The 21,348-nt window shown below is 38.3% G+C and overlaps 1 protein-coding gene across 3 annotated transcripts in view; it reads left to right on the forward strand.

Moving 5' to 3' along the window:
* Positions 1-521: 521 nt before the first annotated feature.
* Positions 522-21,348, forward strand: part of DENND4C (DENN domain containing 4C) — a 104,804-nt gene continuing 83,977 nt past the window's right edge. Inside the window, exon 1 of one of the 3 annotated variants that reach the window (XM_081150524.1) lies at positions 522-1,012. The gene's annotated coding sequence lies outside the window, so the exon portion shown is untranslated. Of the gene's footprint in view, positions 1,013-1,628; positions 1,769-21,348 lie in introns of those variants that run through there. The other 2 variants (XM_081150526.1, XM_081150525.1) reach the window with 2 other exon arrangements.

Below are 21,348 nucleotides of genomic sequence, written 5' to 3' on the forward strand. Positions count from 1 at the left end.
CTATTAATTTGACCTTGAAAAAGGAACAGCAAGAAGTCCACATGCTAAACTTCTAAGCATTAAACTTCTGTCTAGATTATCAGTGTCAAAGATTGGTTTTCAATGGGCTCAAACTGACTCCAAAGTATTACTAAATAAACCTTATTTTTTATTGCTGTGCATTTCTACTGAATCGATTCTAACTGCTAACGTGATTAGGAAAACAGTTTCTGCTGTTGGCTACAAAATTCAAATTATCCACATATGCAACAAAGTTCAGAAGTAAATTGTCAACGAGGGCCCTCATGACAGAGGTCTAATATCATGCTTTTGGCAAAAATACAGATTGAGAGAGTAACTCTCAAGAAAATGGTCATTATATGTGAATATTCATTAGATACGCACAAATCTTACCAGCTCTAATTTTGACCTGCCATGGAATTTGTGAAGTCACTCGCCAATTTTTTGGTGGGGGGGTAGCGGGGATCAGGAGGTTAAAAGTTCTCCCAATTTGTTTCAAACCATTTGCTTCTTACCAAATAACTCGGTGTTATTCTTTCTCATTTACTTTAAGAGCGTCAAACCGTTGTCAAAAAAAATCTCGCAGAGCTTGCATTTAAGGCGAAACGACCTTGCTCGCGCCCGCGCAGACGGGAAGCGACACTTGCTCGGGAGGCAGGAGAGCACTGATTATTTAAATCTGCGATTTCCACATTCGTCGTTTCCATTCCGAAATCTCGGCCGAGGCGGCGATGCCGAGCGCGGCCAAGGGCTCGCACGGGGCGCTGCAGCCGGGCGGGGACCGCGGGAGCCGCCGGCCGGCCGGTCGCTCTCCGGGCTCCGAGGCCCACGATCACGTGTGGAAATTCCAGCTCTCAGCCTGGGAAGGACTCTTCTCGTCCGGAGACCTGCCTCCGTCCCGGCGCTCTCCTCAGGGACTTTGAGCGACTCGGCGTCACTGTACCCGTCTCTGAAAAACCCGAGGAGCAGCCGCCACCTGCCTGAGGCGAAGGCAATAAGCCCACAGCCAACGGTGAGTCTGGGCCCCGCGGGACGGGGTGCAAGGCAGCGCCCTGGTCCTTCCTCCTCAGCTGTTTCTACTCGGGACCCACAGCCCAGAGCCGGAGGAGGGGCTCGCGGGCTGGCGGGGCGGGTAGGCACCCCGCGCCCGCGGGGGTCGCGGCCGGCCGAGGCGAGGAGCGGCGGCCGGGCGGCCGGGGCCCTCTCGGGGGCGGGGCTCCAGCGCGGCCCCGCCCCCGCATCCTCCCCACCCCTCCCCCACGCCCCGCTCCACCGCCCCCGCAGTAGGAAAAGGAGAGGGAGGAGGGTAGGAAAGTGCTGTTCAGTGGAAAGGGGCGGAAGGAGGGGAGGGAAAAAAAAGAAAAAGGGAACAGAAACATGGCCGTCAGCTGCCTGGACGGCCGTGTGGCGTGCAGCTCCTAGGCGACCCGCCGCCCGCACGGCCGGCCTCCGCGGAGCAGCGGCGCCGCCGCGAGCTCGCGCTCCCGGCCGTTACCCCTCGCTGCACGCGGCGCCCCCCGAGACCCGGCCCGAGAGGCGGCGCAGGCGCAGAGAGCGCGGCGGCGGCGGCGGCGGCGGCGGCGGCGGCGGCGGCGGCGGCGGCGGCGGCGGCGGCGGCGGCGGCGGCGGCGGCGGCGGCGGCGGCGGCCGCCGGGAGAGCAAGTTCCCCGCCCGGCCCTGCCAAGGGCGCCCAGACCGCGAAGCCGGTGTTTTCGCGCCCCAGGAAGGGGCTGTGTCCGGGCGGCGCTGAAGGAGGAGCCGGCGGCAGGTGAGGCTGCGGCGGCGGGCCGTCTGCTAGGGAGCCCTGCACGCGCCCGCTCGGGGCCCGCGCTCCCGTGCGGGGAGGGCGCTGGGCAGGTAGCCACTCGGGGGTGGGGAGCGCCGCAGGCCGACCCGCGCGGGGTGGCCGCCGGGGCGAGAGTGGCCCGGGCTGGCGGTCCCGGCCTAGTTTCTCCGCGGTTTCCGGGGGCGGGGAGTCCCGGGAGCCTGCGGGGTGTGATGGGGCAGAGGCTGTGCCAGGAAGGGCCTCCCCGCGCCGCCGCCGGGCTCCTGAGAAGCACTTGCGTGGAAGCCGGAGGAGTCGGCCCCGGGGACGCCGGGGCGCCTGCCGCCCGGGTGGGGGCAGGGTGCGGGGCCGGCGCGGAGGGGGCGGGGCGGGCGGGGGGCTCGGGATTCTCCCGACGGGTCGCGGGACTCTGCGGGCGGGAACGGGGCTCGGGCAGGTGTCGCAGGTGAGTTGAGAGCATTTCCTCCCTCTGCCTTGCCTTGGGCGTTCTTCGCGACTTCTTTGTTGGGGATAACTTTTAGAAAGGCAGGTTCCATTCAATTCCGAGCGACCAAACACAGGACTGACGAATGGGCCCCTGGTGCTGGTTTCTGGAAAGAGCTGTAATGTAACTTTTCTGTACCGAGGATGCTGTTGTTTTTCCCTCCCTCTTCCTGCTTCGTAGACCTTTCCCCTGCCTGAGACCGTGCCTCCTCAGAACAAACGAGGCATGACCCAGTTTTTAAATAGCACCCCTCCCCTCCATTAGGTGTGCGTTTCACGCGGCAAAATTTGGGGTAGTTCCCGCAGTTACTTGTGCAGACGCGAGGGAAAGTGTCATCTCCAGTAATGAACCCTCCTCTGTCTGTGTGTCTGCCTCAGAGGGATTGTCAAGCCTTGTAGTCTGGGAAATTGACTGCCTAATTGTGTGCGAACCTGCGTTAGGTTAAGGCGTTCTCCCTAGGTCCCAATTTACAGTAGAAGCAGGTCTTTCCTTTCCGCCTCTCGGTTTAGAAGGTGAAAAGTACAGAGGAGAATATTAATCCTCAGGCGCTGAGTTTTCAGATATTTGATTTGAGATGATCGTGTGTGTTAAGCAGCTATCTGAAATGCGGAGCAGTTTTCTGTGCACACGTGATAAGAGCAAAATTAGTTGCAAAAGGAAAACATCTCTGAGCCTTAATACCTTTTCTTGACCAAGATAACCATGAAAAAAAACAAAACCCATCTATATTTTATTTTGTTGGCATTACAGTTAAAAAGTTGGTAAAGTGCCTTCTTGGTGCGGGACTGGGAACTCAGAAATGAACTTTGATTTGTGTTTCATGAGGAAGCCTCTCATATAGGCTCCTTGGACTCGTTTTTCTGGTAATGGCAAACTCAGTCTACACTTTCCCCTCATTGGTATCTGCTGTGGACATTTCGGATTATGGATCTGGTCTTTTGTATTACTGATTTTAGTGAACTGATAATGTCTCACCGGTGTACTACTGTTTAGACTTGTTAATTTGGATAATAGAAAATCTATGATGTTAGAAATGCTGAAGTTGTATTTTGGAGTACTTTACTCTTGAATAACTTGTAAATTAGTGCATTCCGTTGTTGAGAGTAAATACAGTATTTTGTAGTGTAAACACGAGCTTTCAGCGGAAGAAATTGGCAGTAGGGTTGGTGTGTGAGGATTGTTCTTAAAACGCAAATGTTTTAAATTACAAGGAACTGCAGTGGGGTGTAGGTATAACAATTCATGAAGCCAGACTTGGAAGTTACTGGTTTGAAGTGTTCTCTATAAAGAAACATGTTAAGTGTCTGCAATAAAAGCTCATTTGTAGCTATGCATGAGGGATTTTGCATGATGAATACTAACCCAGCAAGGTATCTTTGCTCTTTATATATCTGCCAGTTAAAGACCAAAACATTTTGCCTTTTCATTGGAGTTTCTTGCCAAGATAGATACTGATTTTGCATTGGCTTTGCTGCTCAGTTTGAAAGTTAGGTTTCAGTTTTATCCTTGCAACTTAAGTACAGGTTGTAAAGTAAAAAAGAAAGCTGCTGAGTCAGAGAGAAAGGTTGTCTCATTTGGTCTTTCTGATTTGCAAAATTTTTATCTTCTCTATGCTGGTGCCACAGTTTGTACCTCTTTCAGATTGTCAGTTTGACAGACTTGTAATAGTGGGGTGCCTTGTTGGAGCTGGAGATCCCTTTATAAGTTAAAACTTGGAGAAAGAGTTGTATATAGTACAGCTGGTGTGAAACAGTAGGTCTTTGGCATTATTATTTGAAATCACTAATGTGAAGGCCTGGGGTGGGGTGGGGGCTGGGTGGAGGGGGAAGGTGGGGGAGGGGAATGGGGGACATCTGTAATACTGTCAACAATAAAAAATAAAAATGAAAATTAGTTAAAAAAATTGAAACAGTATTTTTGTGGGGTGAAGTTGGTTTGTAAACTTTAATTTTTTCTACTTGTAGTAGTACATAGTACTTATATAAGTAAGAGTAATAGAGCCAAATGTGGTATTTGAAAATCTTTTTATTAGAAAAGAATATAACATGATTAAAGGAAATTCAAAAGAAATTTATCTTTACATTTTTCTGCACTTAATTCTATTATGTTGCATAATATATATGTTTTAAGTTTTTAAAAATGTATTGATTTTAGAGAGAGAGGAAGGGAGGGAGAGAGACAGAGACAGACAGACCGACATTGATTTGTTGTTCCACTTATTTATATGCATTCATTGGTTGATTCTTGTATGTGCCCTGACCAGGGATCAAGCCCAAAACCTTGGTGTGTAGGGATGATGTTTTTCTTTTTTTTCAATATTTTGTATTAGTTTCAGGAGTGCAACATAGTGGCTAGTACACTTGCATTATATATTAATTGGTGTGATATTAGTAGTTCTATCTATACTTGTTTATAATTCTGTTAATGTTCATTTCATACTTGTTTATAATTCTGTTAATTGTTTTTTTAAACATGTTTTCCCTGGTGCTGCATATTACTATTATCTTATGGTTTTGTAGTAGTTTTACTGCCACAGTTTATTTAACCCTTTCCTATCTTTGACATTTTAGTAATTCCACTTTTTTACTCTTAAAATAATGCTATCATGAAATCACTTTGCTAACATGATGGTCCAAGCCAAATTTCTTTTCACATCTTTGAAAAAATAAAGATTTTTTTGCTGTAATATTCTTTAAAAATTTTTTCAATTACAGTTTACATTCAGCATTATTTTGTATTAATTTCAGGTGTACAGTATAGTGGTTAGACAATCATATATTTACATTACAGTATGTTCCACCTGATATCTCCAGGACCCACCTGGCACCATACGTATTTATTACAACATTATTGACTATATTCCCTACATCCCTGTGACTATAAATCCCCATGACTACATCCCCGTGACTATAGTCACTACATCCCCGTGACTATTTTGTAACTACCAATTTGTACTTCTAATCTCTTACCTTTGAAAAACTAAACATTTTTTTAACTACTTCCTTTGCAGTAGTAGATCAGTGGGGCTCCTATAATACAGTATTTAATTGAGAACTGAATTAAAGCAAGGTGAAAAAACTGTAGGTGTGCATATTGGGACTTGAATTCATTGAGTAGGAATCAAAGTATAAATTCATAATTCTCCCTGTTACTGACTTGCTACAAGTTTCTGTGTCTATTAATTATACTTTTACAATATAATAAGTAATATTCATATAAAATTTCTAAATTCTTACAGTAGTGTTGTGGGGCATGTGTTTCTAAGTGTACTTTATTTCAACCAAACCTTATATTTACAAATCTAGTTTATAATCTTTTGACTTACAGAAAAGTAATTTTATAGGATTTTAAAAAATCTCAAATATTTTGCCCTGGCTGATTTAGCTCAGTGGTTAGAGCTTCGGCCCTAGCCACTGAAGGGTCTCGGGTTTGATTCCTGGTCAAAGGCATGTACCTGGATTGCAGAGTCCAATCCCTAGCCCCAGTCAGGTGCGTGTGGGAGGCAACCAATTGGTGTGTCTCTCTCACATGGATGTCTCTCTCTCTTCTCCCCACTCCCCCCTTGTGCTGTCTCTAAAAACCAGTGGAAAAAATATCCTCGGGTGAGGATTAAAAAAAAAATCTGAAATATTTTAAAGGTTTCCTTGAATCTAACTTTTTTTTAATCCTTGCCTAAGGATATGTTTTTATGGACTTTTTAGAGAGAGAGGAAGAGAGAGAGAGAAACATCGATCTTAGAAAGAAACATTGATCAGTTGCCCACCAGGGATTGAACCGGCAACCTGGATATGTGCCTTGTTTGGGAATCGAACCTGTGACCTTTCGCTTAGGGGATGATGCTCCAACCAGCGGAGCTACACTGGCTGGGGCTGAATCTAATTTTTTTATTGTGTATGTGCACTTCATTGATATCTTAACTTAGGGATGGTTAAATACTAAAAGCATAAGAGTTATGAGTATCTTTAATTATGAGAAAAATATTAAATAGGTACTATGCTATCTGCTAGGGATAAAAAGATGAATAACATGCAGTCTGAATATTAAAGTCTAGTATGATGAACAGTCTTATAAATAAGCACCATAACTACAACACAACAAATCTAGAATAGAACAAAGGATGCTATGAGAAGAGGAAAATACCTAATTGTGTGGATTAGAGGTGGTTTACACAGGAGACATTTCATTTAAAACTCAAAGAATGATGTGAAAAGGCACAAAGTAATGAAAGAATAGTGGGTTTTATTTAAATGCAAATGATTTAGTGTTTGGGCACAGGTAGCTTTGGAGGAAGTGGGGAATAAGCTATGTCATCAAGGGTCTCAAGAGTCAGATAAGAAATTATGACTACAGTATGAGGAACAGGGAGCCATTGAATAATGATTTAAGCTGTTAAATATCTTTGGCACTATTGTGAAGGATGGATTGAGAGAGCAACTTGAAGGCATCTAGGTGAGAATTGAGAACAGCAGTGGTAGGGATGTGCAAAAAAAAAGGGTGAAATTGAGCACTATTATATATTACAAACATTTTTATCTGGCTTGAAAACCCTGCCTCTCTAACCTTACCTTCTACTTGCTTATTGTGCATCTGTTACACCAGCCACTTTCAGGTTCTTTCCCTTAGAGCCCTTGCATACACTATTCCACTTAGATGTGACTTTTTCTGAGCGGTTTCTCCTAGTCACACTATTTGCCTAGGGAGATCAGTTATTATCATAGCACCTTTTTATTTTATTCTGTAAAACTTGCCCCTTCCTGCTTTTCTTCCTTTCTCCCCTTACTAGTTTGGAAGCATTATGCAATCTGATTCCTTTTTATATTTTTTCTCAGTGTGGGTTTATTCTGGTGTCTTTTTCTGTTCCATTAGTTTACATGTTTACCCTTATACCAATATTATCTTGTCTTTATTACTGTTACTTTATAGCAAGTCTTAGAATTAGGACGGTTTGTACTTCAACACTGTCTTCTTTTCAAAATTGTTTTGATTATTTTAGATCTGTGGCATTTTCATGTAAATTGTCAAGTAAGATTGTCATTTTCTACAAAAAGCCTACGGGGAGAATGACATCTTAATAATATTGAGTCTTCCAATACTTGAACATGGCATATCTCTCCATTTATTTGGTTTTTTAAATTTTTTTCTGCAGTATTTTCATTATTTTTTTAATCCTCACCTGAGGATATTTTTTTCCCATTGCTTTTCAGAGAGAGTGGAAGGGGGAGGAGAGGGAGAGAGAGAGAGAAAAGAAACATCGATGTCGATTGGTTGCCTACTGCAAGCACCCTGAACAGGGCCAGGGATCGAGCTTGCACGGAGGTACATGCCCTTGGCTGGAATTGAACCTGGGACCCTTCAGTCCGTGGGGTCGATGCTCTAACCACTGAGCCAGATTGGCTAGGGTGCAGTATTTTCATTTTATAGGTTCTGTACATATTTAATTTATCCCTAAGTGTTTGTAATACTCCCATGTTATATTTTCAGTGTCTAAAGGATCTGTAACGACACACCTTCTTCTTTCATTAGTAATTCCCTCTTGCTGTTTTTTTTTGACTTAGAGATACTGATTTTTATTGCTATTTCTTGTCCATTTTCAATTTAATATTTGCTTTTAATTTTTTCCCCTCTAACTCTTAGTTTAATATGTATTTCTTTTTCTAGCATCTTAAGGTGGTCACTTAGATCATTGATGAAAAACTTTCTTGTAAGTGCTTAAAGCTATAAATTTTCTTCTAAACACTATTTTAGCTACATCTCACAAATTGATTTCTGTTGTTTTCATTAAGACAAAATATTTTCTGATTTCTCTTGTGATTTCTTCTTTGATCCATGGGTTATTTAGAAGTGTTATTTAATTTCTAAATACTTGGAGATTTTACAAGCTATCTTTCTGTTATTGATTCCAAATTTAATTCCATTGTGATCGGAGAACGTGTTCTGTATGATTTAAATTCTGTTAAATTTATCCAGGCTTGCTTTCTGGGCCAGCATATGGTATATCTTGGTGAATTTTCTATGTGCACTTTAAAAGAGTTTTTATTTTGCGGTTGTTGAGTGGAGTGTTCTGTAAGTTTCAATATGTCAAGTTAGTTGATAGTGTTCTTCAAATTTTATGTATCCTAACTGATTTTCTGTATAGTTGTTCTGTGAATTACTGAGTGAGGAGTGTTGACTTCTCTTTATATTTTTATAAAGTTGACTTTTATTTTATTTTATTTTTTATTCATTGGTTGATTCTTTTATGTGTCCATACCGGGGATTGAACCTGCAGAGTTGGCATATCAGGATGATGCTGTAACCATCTGAGCCCCCCCCAGCCAGGGCTGAACTCTCTTTAATTGTAGGTCTATTTATTTCTCCTTTTATTTTTGTTAGTTTTTGCTTCTTAGACTTTGACACTTTATTGTTAGATGTATACATGTTTAGTATTGTTATACCTTCGTGAATTAATGATTTTACTATTATGAAATGTTTCTCTTTATCCCTGCTCTGAAGTCTTCCTTTGTTTATTACTAATATGGCCAATCTAGCTTTCTTATGATTATGATTAAAATTTACATGTTATATCTTTTTCAAGTCTTGTACCTTTTTGAAAATAGGCTATATTTTTTAGAACAGTTTTAGATATACAGAAAAATTGAGAAGATTTTACAGAGAGTTCCCTATACACCAAACCTAGTTTCTCCTGTTATTAACATCTTACATTAGTATGGTATATTTGTTACCATACTAATTAATATGAACTAGTATTGATACATTATTATTAACTAAAGTCTATAGTTTGTTCAGATTTCTTTGGTTTTCACTTAATGTCTTCTTTCTGTTCCAGAATCCCATCCAGATACCACATTATACTTGGTTGTCGTGTCTCCTTAGGCTACCATTGGGTGTGACAGTTTCTCTCTCCTCGTTTTTGACCACCATGACAATTTTGAGGAATAACTGGTCAGGCATTTTGTAGGATGCCTCTTCCTCTGAGTATTTTTCTTACATTTTTTTTAGGATTAGACTGGAGTTACGGGTTTCTGTGAGGTGAATCGCGGAGGTAAAGTGCCATTTTCATCATATCCAGGGTACATACTATCAACGTGATTTATGACTTTGATGGTGATCTTAATTACCTGGCTGAGGTGGTGTTTGTCATGTTTCTCTACTGTAAAATTATCCCCCTCTTCCTCCTTTCCCTTCTGTACACTTTGGAAGGAAGCTCATCTCACACTTAAGCAGTAGGGAATTTATACTCATTTTTTGAAGGCAAAGTATCTGTGTAAGTTATCTGGAATTATTTTGCACAGGACATACATCTCTTTTCCTTCATTTATTCATATAATTAATTTATATCAATAGGGACTTTTGGATATTTATTTCATACTTTGGGCTATAATCCAGTAATACTTTATTTACTCAAATTTTTCTAGCTTTGGCCATTGAGAGCTCTTTCAGTTGGCTCCTGTGCTGCTTTAACAGATACCCATCACTGTGGGATTATTTGCTTATTTTTTGAGCACTTACTTTCTGGCACTAAAAAATGCTCCGCACTCATTTTGTATATTTCCTGTCCCAGTCCTGTAATCAGCCATTTCTTCAAGAAGCCTTGGTTCTTTTTATTGGAGAATGGTGTTAGAAACCATGATTTGTGTGCTAGGTGTGCTGATTGCCTCTCTACTGGGGTGTCATTGCTTCTAGGCTTTCTCAGCTCATTGAACAAGGAAGTATACTTGTGTATATTAATCTATTATATACATGTCTATAAATCCTTCTGCTTGTAACATCTGTATTTATATTAAGCTAAATATGAATTCAAGTTGAGTTTCCAACTTTAGTCCATTGCTGCACGGATCATCCTTGCCATCGCCTCTTATCTGTAAATTCCTACTCTGACAGTGAGAAACCTGGCTCCCACCATTCAACATCTATTTATGTAACTGTTCAATTCCAGTATACATACATAGCAATATCAAACCCCTGTGGGAAACAATTTTGTCAATTTAAGAGTGCCTGTTTACAGTTCCTTTTGACTTTAGTTTTACAGACTCCACTCATTTCTAAAGTTACTTTGGCATCTTTTCCCTCCCACCATCTTCAGTTAGGTTGTTTCATACATTTGTAATACAGTTACAGTCTTTTAACCTACTCCACATTTCTTTGTTTTGTTTTTTTAAATTTCACATGCATTAAAAATCACTCTCTCTGCTGTAAAGTTCACTCTGTGCTGTAAAGTTTTATGAATTTTGACAAATGCATGTCCACCATTACAATATCACACAGAATAGTTTTACCTCTAAAAAGTCTCCTGTGTTTGAACTCTGACATTGTCTGCCTCACCACAAACCACTGGAAACCACTGATGCCTTTTTCATACTGGCTTTTTTCACTTTGCAATGCGCATTTAAAGTTGCTGCATATTTTTTCGTGGCTTGATAGCTCATTCCTTTTTATGACCGAATCATCTAATGTTTGGATATATCAAGTTTATTCATTCACCTATTGAAGAATGTCTTTCTTGCTTCCAGTTATTGGTAATTATGAATCAAGCTGCTATATAAACATCATTGTGTGTAGGTCTTGCATGGATATGTTTTAATTTTAATTTTTTTTAACTTTTCTGAATTATAAATATATCTTGTCTTTTTTATTGAATTTATTGGGGTGACTGGTTAATAAAATTATATAGGTTTTAGGTGTACAATTTTATAATACATCATCTGTATATTGTGTTGTGTTCATCACCCCAAGTCAGGTCTCATTCCATCACCATTTATCCCCCTTTTATCCTCCTCTTTCTCCCCCCAACCCGCTTTCTCTCTGATAATCACCTCATGGACATGTTTTTAAATCAGTTGGGTAAATACCTGGGAATGTGATTGCTGATGATATAGTAAGCTCATGTTCAGCTTTGTAAGGAACTGTCAAACTGTCTTCCCAAGTGGCTGTTCCCTTTTGCATTCCCATATGCAGTGAATGAAAGTTCCTGTTCTAGTTCCTCATCAGCATTTGGTATTAGCAGTTTTAAAAAATTTTTTGGCTATTCTAATAGGGTGTATTGATATCTCATTATTTTAGTTTGCATTCTTCTAATGACTAATGCACAGTCAAAATGCATTTTTTTTGCATATGGACATTTAATTTTTCCATTACTTATGTTGAGTATTTTTTCACGTGTGTTTGTCATATGTATATCTTCTTTGGTGACGTATATGTTCAGATCTTGTGTTCATTTCTTAATTAGGTTGTTTTCTGATTGTTGAGTTCTAAGAGTTTTTTGTATATTTTGGATACCAGTCCTTTATCAAATATGTTTTGCAGATATTTTTTTCACACTTTGTAGCTTGTGTGACTTTTCATTTTCATAACATTACATTGTTTTTCACAGAACAGAACTTTTTAGTGAAGTCTACCTTATCAATTTTTTCTTTATGGATTGAGCTTTTGGTGGTGTATCTAAAAACTCATCGCCAAACCCAAGTTCACATAGATTTTTCTGCTATATTTTCTTCTAGAACTTTTATAGTATTGTATTTTATATTTTGGTCTATGATCCATTTTGAATTACTTTTTGTAGAAGGTATAAGGTCACAGTCAAAATGCATTTTTTTTGCATATGGACATTTAATTTTTCCATTACTTATGTTGAAAGACTACCCTATCTCCACTGAATTGTCTTTGCTCCTTTTTTAAAGGTCAGTCATCCTTTTACTTTTAATGCATTTGTGTCTTTACAGTTAAAACATGTATCCTGTAGATAGCTTAGAGTTGTCTTATTTTTTATTCAGTCTAATAATTTGTTTTTTAATAGGAATGTTCAGACCACTTAAAATTTTCTTTTTTTTAAATCAGCTTTATAGAGATATAATTTATACACCATAAAATGTACCCATTTAAAGGATGCAATTTAGTGGTTCTTAGTATATTTCGTTTTATAATCATTAATGTGACTTAATTTAGAGCATTTTCATAACTTTAGAAAGAAACCTTGTGTCCATTAGCAGTCTCTATCCAATCCCCCTCCCTCTCACCCAAGCCCTAGGCAACTACTAATCTATTTTCTGTCTCTATAGATTTCCCTATTCTGGACATTTCATATAAATGAAATTATACAATATGTATGTTCTTTTTTCTGACTGGCTTCTTTATAATAATGTTTTTGAAGTTATTCATGTTGTATGTATCAGTCCATTACTTCATTCCTTTTTTAAAAAATTGTGGCAAAATTTATATAACATAAAATTTTTCACTTTTAACAACTTAAAAATATACAATTCAGTGGCATTTAGTACATTCACAGTGACTATCACCATCAGCTAGTTCCAGAATGTTTTTATTGCCCCCAAGGGAAACCCCTTTCCCTTTAAGCAGATACTCTTCATTTCCCCTTCTCAGCCCCAGGCAACCACTAGTCTGCTTGTTTTTTCTATGTATTTGCTTATTCTGGATATTTCCTACAAAAGGAATCATACAATACATGACCTTTGTGTCTGACTTCTTTCACTTAGCACAATGCTTTCTAGGTTTATCCATGTTATAACTTGTATCAGCAGTACTTCTTTCCTTTTTGTGGCCAGCTAATTTCCATTGCCTGGAAATATACCACATTTTGTTTATCGATTTATGACTTGATGGATATTGTGTTGTTTCTATGTTTTGGATATTATGAGGAGTGCTCCTATGAATATTTGTATACTAGTTTTTATATGGACATATATTTTCATTTGTCATGGTAGGCCACTTAAATTCAGTGAAATTATCAGTATGGTTTGGTTTGAATCTATTATCTTGCTATTTGTTTTTAATTTCTCCTATCAGTTCTTTGTTCCTTTCTGGATTGAGTATATTTTAGTATTCCATTTATCGCCACATTGGTTATTAGCTATACATCTTTTTTTAAGTAGTTTCCTAAGGGTTTATAATATTTAAGTTATTATAATTCATGTTTAAATAGTACTGTACTACTTCATGTATAACCCAGTACTCTTAATTAAGTATTCTGTGTTCTGTTCCATTCTTCCACATCATTAAAATATTGAGCTGTTATGAATATAAAATGAGTTAATGCATGTAAAACACTTTTTTTAAAAAAAATGTATCCTTATTGATTTCAGAGAGAGGAAAGGAGGGGGAGAGAGAGAGAAACATCAGTGATGAGGGTCATTGATCAAGCCCACAACCGGGGCATGTGCCCTGACTGGGAGTTGAACCCTGATCGCCTGGATCCTAGGTCGACGCTCAACTGCTGAGCCATGCTTGGCCAGGCCATGTAAAATATTTTTAACATAGCTTATGATTTTATTTATATTGGGAATAATAGATGAAAACTTGATTAGAAGTTTTTGAATCTGCAGATTGCAAGTTTCTTTTCCAACCTGCCTCAGCTATCCACGGTCATGATCACAGCCAGGACTATTGGTTCTTAATCTGACTGTATATTACAATGAACTGTAGTGTGTGCCACCCTCAGAAATTATTTTATTAGTGTGATATATTTTTAAAGTGTTCCAGCTAGCTCTAATGTATAGTCAGAGTGGAGAACCATTGCCCTAGACCTTATTACTCATTGTATAACTTAAAATACTATAAGCATCTAATTTTGTCAGCTCATATATCCTAGTACCCTGTTTTGACATTTTTGGTATTCTATCGAGATCTCCAGGCCATTAGCCAAACCACTTATTCTCTGTTCATTCTCTTATACAGTAATTCTTTCCTTACCCAATTACATCGATTCACTGAATGAGAATTTTAATGCCTGTTAGTGCTCTGTACTATTTTGTGGGGTCAAGTTATCAACTCTTTTTTTCCTCTCTTCCTTCACTGTAATCAGGGCAAAACTCCAGACCTAATTAAACCCAATTCTTTGCCGTTTCTCTGCTTCCTTGAACCTGAGCAGCTGAATGTGACGGGAGAAAGCAAATAGCAATACTGACTGGTCTCACTTTGAATTTATGGCCACAAATATAAATGTGTACCCTCAGCATTACCCAGTCATTTTTCTCATCCACTTTCATTAGTAAGAAGTCTATTTAATATTTTCCCTTACTCTTTGCCATATATATATATATATATATATATATATATATATATATGGCCCCTCCATCTGTGCTGTGGCCTCTTGCCTATTTAAGGATTTTGCTTCTGGAGTTACCTTTTTCTACCCTGCATCATCTTTTCTTTCCTGCTGAATCATTTTTGTAATCATGTGTACATGCTGTAACATCTCTGTTTTTTCTCTCTCTCTCATACGCACACATACATACCCACCTTTCTCATTTATAGCAAAAAATGTCAAAAGGAATTGCTCATACTCATTTTTTCTACTTTCTTTCTTTGCATTTTTTCTTCAACTCATTTCAGGGTGGTTCCTCTCTAACCCACCAACTAAAAAAACCACTCTTGTCATTATTCTCAGTCTTAAAGTTACTCTACCTCTCATCACCATTCGACACAGTTGATTGATTAGTCCCTATTATTTTAAAAACTTCGTTAGTTTTCTAGACGCTATACCGTCCTGATTTGTTTTTTCTGATGTATGACATTTGCATCTCAGTCTTGTTTTCCAGATTCTCTTACCTTCTATAGGTAGAGTGCCTGAGGCTTAGGCCTTACCCCTTTTCTCTATTAGTGTTATCAGAGAAATGCGAGGATGGTCTTTCTCTGCTGTTAGTGGGAGTAGGGTTCTTGGGATGCTGCTGGAATAAGCATTTCCAGAGGCCCCCACAGGAGGATGAGAGGTGGTAGAAAGCTTTATTGGCATGGAATTACATCCCTGGGATTGCAGAGTCCCAGTTCCCTTAATCCAGTCGTGGAAGAGGTGCAGCTGGGGATTCAGCAGAGCTAGAAGCAAAACCTATGTCTAAAGTTTCTATTCCAAGGTGGAACTGGGTCCGGTTTAGCATTAGGCTAGTTGCAGTCCATTACTCCATTGTGTATGGGGTCCACATGGCTGTGGTCCATGTGGGCAAATGCAGGGGAGCCAAGAGAGCACACCCCCTGCAACAAGAGTCCTGTGCAAACCAAGAGAGCAAGGGAGCAAACTCCTTTGTTTAGGAGTTAAAATATTTCAAATCTTCTCGCTCTTGCAGTGGCCATGCCTACTCTGGCCAGTGACCTCTTCCCAGGTGTAACTGACAGGTTCCTCCCCTATGTCACTCAGACTTTACTGGGCATGCATCTATTCTTCCTCTGTCCAATCCCAACCCCCACCGGGGGACACACTGGTGTTGCCCTGGGGAGTGTTAAATTGCAGTTTCCTGGCAAAGCTGCACAAATGGCATGCCCATAATATTTGGCCTTCCCTTTGCTCCTTTTCAGTTAATTAATAACAAGGTTATTACAACAGTATCAATTAGTATTTGTCACTTTTTAGGGTGTCTTATCTAATTCCATGGTTATATTAATTTACTATTGATTCCAGTCTTGATGTTTTTATCAAACTGCACACTCTCTTGGACTGACTTCTCCACTTGAATGTTTTAGTAGGTATTTAACTTGTCCAAAACAGAATTTTTGGGTTCTTTTTTTTGAACCTACCCCTTAGGCATTACCATCTCACTGTATGGTAGCTCCATTCACCCACTTGGTGAGGCCACAAACTGGACACCATTTTTTCTTTCTATTTTTCTCCTCATAACTCCAATCCATCAGCAGCAATTTTACCTTTAAACTTTATCCCAAATCTTGCTATATCTTATTGCTCTACTCCTTTGCCCTAAGATAAGCCATTATTATCTCTCTTCTGGACTAATATTGCAGTTGCCTTCAAACTGCTGTTCCTGCTTCTGATCTTTTCTCCCTCTAGTCTGTTTATAGCAGTGTGTGATTTTTAAAAAAAGACATGAATAATAATATATCACTCTCATCTAGAGGCCACTGGTAGCTTCCCATCACACTTAGAATAAAACCCAAAGACCTTATCTTAGCCTAAACTGTCCTATATGATATCCCCTTTCACTGACTTCTTTCAATACTCCACTAAGCTCCAGAGCCATGGCCTTCTTTCTGTTCCTCAAAGATCAACTTATTTACTTGCCTTAAGGCTCTTATTTTTTATTTTCTTCCTGCTTGGAATGTCTTTATCATCATGTGGTTTACTCTTTCTTATCACTTAAACCTCTGCTCAGATCTTACTGCCTTCTTACTGCCTGCAAGAGGCCTTCCCTGATTGCCCCATAAAAATAAGCCCTCTGTTATCACTTACCCTGTATTTTACTTTATTTTTTCTTCCTAGCACTCATGCTTTCTTAACCTCATATTTACAAGTCTGTATTTGTTTACTGATTATTTCCCAGCTATAAAGTAAGCTCCATAAAAACAGGGCATTTGTTATTTTCTTTGCTTTAACTACCAGCATTTGGAACAATGAGGCCCAGTAATAGATTATTGATATACCAACAATGATTGTTTAGCACATGTCAGAGCTCCTTCCTATTAGCCACAAAACTGTAAAATACTTACGAATAACCCAAACAGACAATATGCAGGATCTGGGTGGAGAAAATCATGATGAAACTTAAAGGCTTTTTTTCTTTCTCTCTTTTTTTAAAATGAAGACCTAAATAAAATGGAGAGCCATACCTGCTCCTGACTGGAGAACTTAATGTTGTAAAGAGGCCCATTCTCCTTAGGTAATCTGTGTTTTAGAGCAGTTCCAAACAAAGATCTTAACTTTATTTTCCCCTCTGAAACTTGATGAGCTTGAATGAATAAGCCTGGAAAGTCTTAAAAAAGGGTGAAGAGGGAGTTTATCTAGTAGATCAAAAACCAGAGAACTATTATAATTAACTGTGGCGGTGGTACTAGCTTGGAAATTGGCTAATGAAACAAAATAAAGGTTAGATTTTATAGGATTATATAGACTTTTAATGTATGATAAAGGTGAGAAAAGGCTTATTCAATAAGTTAACCGTTCTGTCATAAGTAGATGACATATGATTAGTAGATGACATGACATAAGTAGATGAAATGCTTATTTTGTACAGCATTTGTAAAGCTGTGATGTCCATTAGGTGTATTTGAGGTGTGTGGGGCTCTTTACTCTTATAAGTGGGGATCTAGTTAACTGTGCCCTTAGGTCACCTTCTGTTTTATAAAATATGTCCTTTATTCTTTGACAGCTTAATTTTTTTTTAGACTGACAGTATGTTTACCTCCCTTCCTTTTCATTTTTTACTATGTATTTAGTACTCAAATAAATTTAATAGAATTTCTTGTGAACTAACACTAAGTAGGTTATGAATGAGAGACTGAAATCCATACAGGATGTATGTTTTCCTGCTTTGTGATGTCTATTGTAGCTCTTCATGGCTGGCTCTTTGCTTTGTATGAATTGGTGAGGTTGAGCTGAGTTTCAGAAACTTGTGAGGTTATTTTACCCCAATCAGTTGGGAATATTCAGATTAGCAATTAATTATGCTTTCCTTCCTGCTTCTTAAGGTGAAACCAGTGTTATTTCTCTCTATATTTTCTCACCTTTCTCAACCTTTATTTTCCCCTATACTGTTGTTGACATCTCAAAGGACAGAAACTTTTTAAAAAAACAACAACAAAACCCCAAAACTTTATTTAGAAAAAAAATCAAACTTTCAGAAAAGTTGTAAGAATATTGTAATGTGATCCTAATATAACCTTCACTTTGATTTAGATGAACATTTTGACACATTAACTTTCTCTATGCATGCTATTTTTTTTTTGATTAAAGCATTTGAAAATAAGTTCAGCATGTATTTCCGAAGAACAAGAACATTCTCGTACACAATAAAATAATCATATTAGGAAAATTAGTTTTGTTGCAAGATTATCTGACATATAGTCTACATTAAAATTTTTCTAGCACTATACTGTACAGCATTTTTTTGTTTTTTTGTTTTCTGACCCATTCTAGTATCACTGATTATATTTAGTTGTCATTTATTTGGTAGATTACTTGGAATTTCTACGTAGACAGTTCTGTCCGTGAATAGGGACAGTTTCCTTTATTTCTTTTTTTTTTTATCTTAAAAAATTTATTATTTATTTTAGAGAAAGAGAGGAAGGGAGAGAGAAACAGAGACACAGACACAGACAGAGAGAGAGGAATATCGATTTGCTGTTCCACTTAATGCATTCATTGGTTGATTTTTTTTTTTTTATGTGCCTTGGGGGTGGGGATTGAACCCACAACCTTGGCCTATAGGGATGACACTCTAATCAACTGAGCTACTTGGCCCAGGGTGTAATATGATTTTTTTTTTTTAAGTGAGGGCATTCTTGGGGAAGACTGAGCCCTGAATTCATGGAGACTGTGCTATTCCAGGTGGTTGGTGCCAAACTGAATTGTCAGACACCTAGTTAATATGATTTTTGATCATTCCTTTTATGTTTATGAGTTGGCATTCTGTTGTGAAGAGCATTCCTTTTCGTCCCTCCCCTTCTTTCACTTATTTTATAATACCAATATGGATAAAAGTCTTAAAAAAATCCATGTGCTATATATATACTCCATTACTATCATTCATTTTGATGATGAAATGGGAGACTCTTCAAGCTAGGTCCTGTGTCCTTTTGATAGGGCCCCCATTAGTCTTTGAGCAATGGTTTTGTTTTGTTTTCTCCTTTGCATGAGATATTCTAGGTGTATCTTGTACTCTTCTTGCCCAGTCTTGGTATTGGCTGTTTCTCCAAGGAGCTCTGGTATTCTTTGGAGGGGGATAGTTTTAAGAAACAAAAATTAAGGTGCTGCATATGTTTATTGCTTATGGGGTGACACTACTACAGCATTTTATGTTTAGCAGAGAGGAGATACACATTCATACCTTTTTAACAGCTTTATTGAGCTATAATTCATATACCACACAATTCACTGATTTAAAGTATATGGTTCATTGGTTTTTAGCATAGTCACACATTGTTCAACCATAACCATGATCAATTCTAGAACATTTTCATCACCCCCAAAAGAAATCCTATATCCATTAGTAGTTACTCCCCACTTCCCCATACCCCCTAACTTTAGGCAGCCACCAATCTACTTTCTCTTTCTATAGATTTGTCTATTTTGAACATTTCATATAAATGGAACCATACAATATGTGTGGTCTTTTGTGACTTCTTCCACTTATATAATGTTTTCAGGCTTCATCCATCTTGTAGCATGTAACAGTACTTCATTTCTTTTTATTGCTGAGTGATAGTCTATGGTATGGATGTAATTCATCTTATTTATCTCTTCATCAGTTGATGGTCATTTGGGCTATTTCCATTTTTTGTATATTATCAATAATGTTGATACACATATTTAAAATATTTTTATTTTATTTTTTTGCTCTGGTCAGTGTGGCTCAGTTGGTTAGAGTGTCGTCCTCTGCACTGAAAGGCCTCAGGTTCGATTTCCAGTCAGGGCACATACCCAGGTTTCAGGTTCTATCCCAGGTCAGAGTGCGTACAGGTTGCAACCCATCGACCCCTCCCCCCCCCCTCCAAAATAAAAACATATCCTCTGGTGAGGATTAAAATATGTTTGAATTATTTTAGGTTTACAGAAATGTTGAAAAGATACTGCAGTTTTTTATTCCTCTATGGTTAATGTTTTATGTTACCATAGTATATTTGTCAAAACTAGGACATCAATATCATTACATTGCTATTAATTAAAATCATATTTTACTTTAATTTCACTAGTTTTACCATAAATATGCTTTTTCTTTGATCCAATTCAGGGTACCACATTGCATTTAGTATATATGTATTTTAAAACTATGAGTTCATATTGATACCTGTAATTCCATTTTAATATGTGGATTTTTACTTGCCTTCTCCCATTCTGTATTTATATCTCCCTTTTCTCACAACAAGATCTCTGGTTTCCAACAATTGTTCCATCACAGAATACATACAGAATAATTTTAGAATTGCTACAGTCATACCACTATAAAAAGCAAGCCTTTTAAGTAAAGCTCAAAATTTCTTTTCAGTTCTTCATGTTAAAGTAAATTGTTCAAAAGTTACTTGGATTACTTCTTCTTTCATTCCCTTTTATATGGTTATATTATCAATTTGATATACAGTTTGGTTCATTGGCTCACATCTCTTTAATGGTGAAGTTAGGTATTTAATCAGGTTAATTTTTTAATGGAATTTAGAAATTATTCTTTTGTAGACTTAACCTTTAGAGTGATATACCCTGCTTATGTGTTTTGTTTGGTCTTACTAGTGTTTAAGAATTTTGAATTAGTTGCCAATACAGGTATTTTAAAACTTGGAGGTTTTCATAGAAATCCTGATTTCTGGCTGCTTTTAAAAAGGCAAAAAGGAAGTTTGGCTTTGCTAAGTCCATTTGGCAACAGTTGGATGGTTTTCTAGTTCCCACGACTCATATCCTGCCTGACCCCTTTAGGCATTTGTGTTTGCAACCCTCCTTTACAACCCTTCTTTACAAAACTCTCAGTGGCAGGTGCAATTGGACTGCTTTGCGTTCTGAAAAAGGAACTGATTTTATCTGGAATGACTTACTTTTTCAGTTTTGTAGTTTCATGACCCAGCCAGCTTAACTGATGTTGATAATGCTTTCTAAATGGAATCACCAAGGACCTATTTTAAATTGCTTAAATGTAGCAAATAACTTTGATAAAACTGTATTTCTTTGTTGTTTAAACAAAGTTCATCATTCATTCTGCATGGTTTGGAACACCAAGGAACACAGAGATATTTTTGAAGCTTAAAAAATGTCTTTTGGTTACAGTGAGAGGAATTGTGTAAACTATATTTAGCCTTGTAAATTGAAGTTAATATCATTTTATTGATGCCAAACAGTATTTATTTATTAAAATGTATGGTATTCTAAACAGTAAGGTGAAATGAAATTGACTCCTAAAGGTTATCTTAGCTATAATTGGAAAAAGTAATTTAATTATTAAACTATAAATTTAAGTTTTTACAAGTATTTTAATTCTTTTCAAAAGCTTTTGTTAATACAGAATAATATTTACCAGAGATAAAGAAGATAATTTCATAATGATAAAGGGGCCAGTTAATCAAAAAAGACATAACAATTCTAAATGTTTATACCCTTAATAATAGAGCTTCAAAATACACGAAGCAAAATCTGATAGAG

Source organism: Miniopterus schreibersii (genome assembly GCF_964146895.1).
Source record: "Miniopterus schreibersii genome assembly, chromosome: 11".
Classification (NCBI taxonomy): domain Eukaryota; kingdom Metazoa; phylum Chordata; class Mammalia; order Chiroptera; family Miniopteridae; genus Miniopterus; species Miniopterus schreibersii.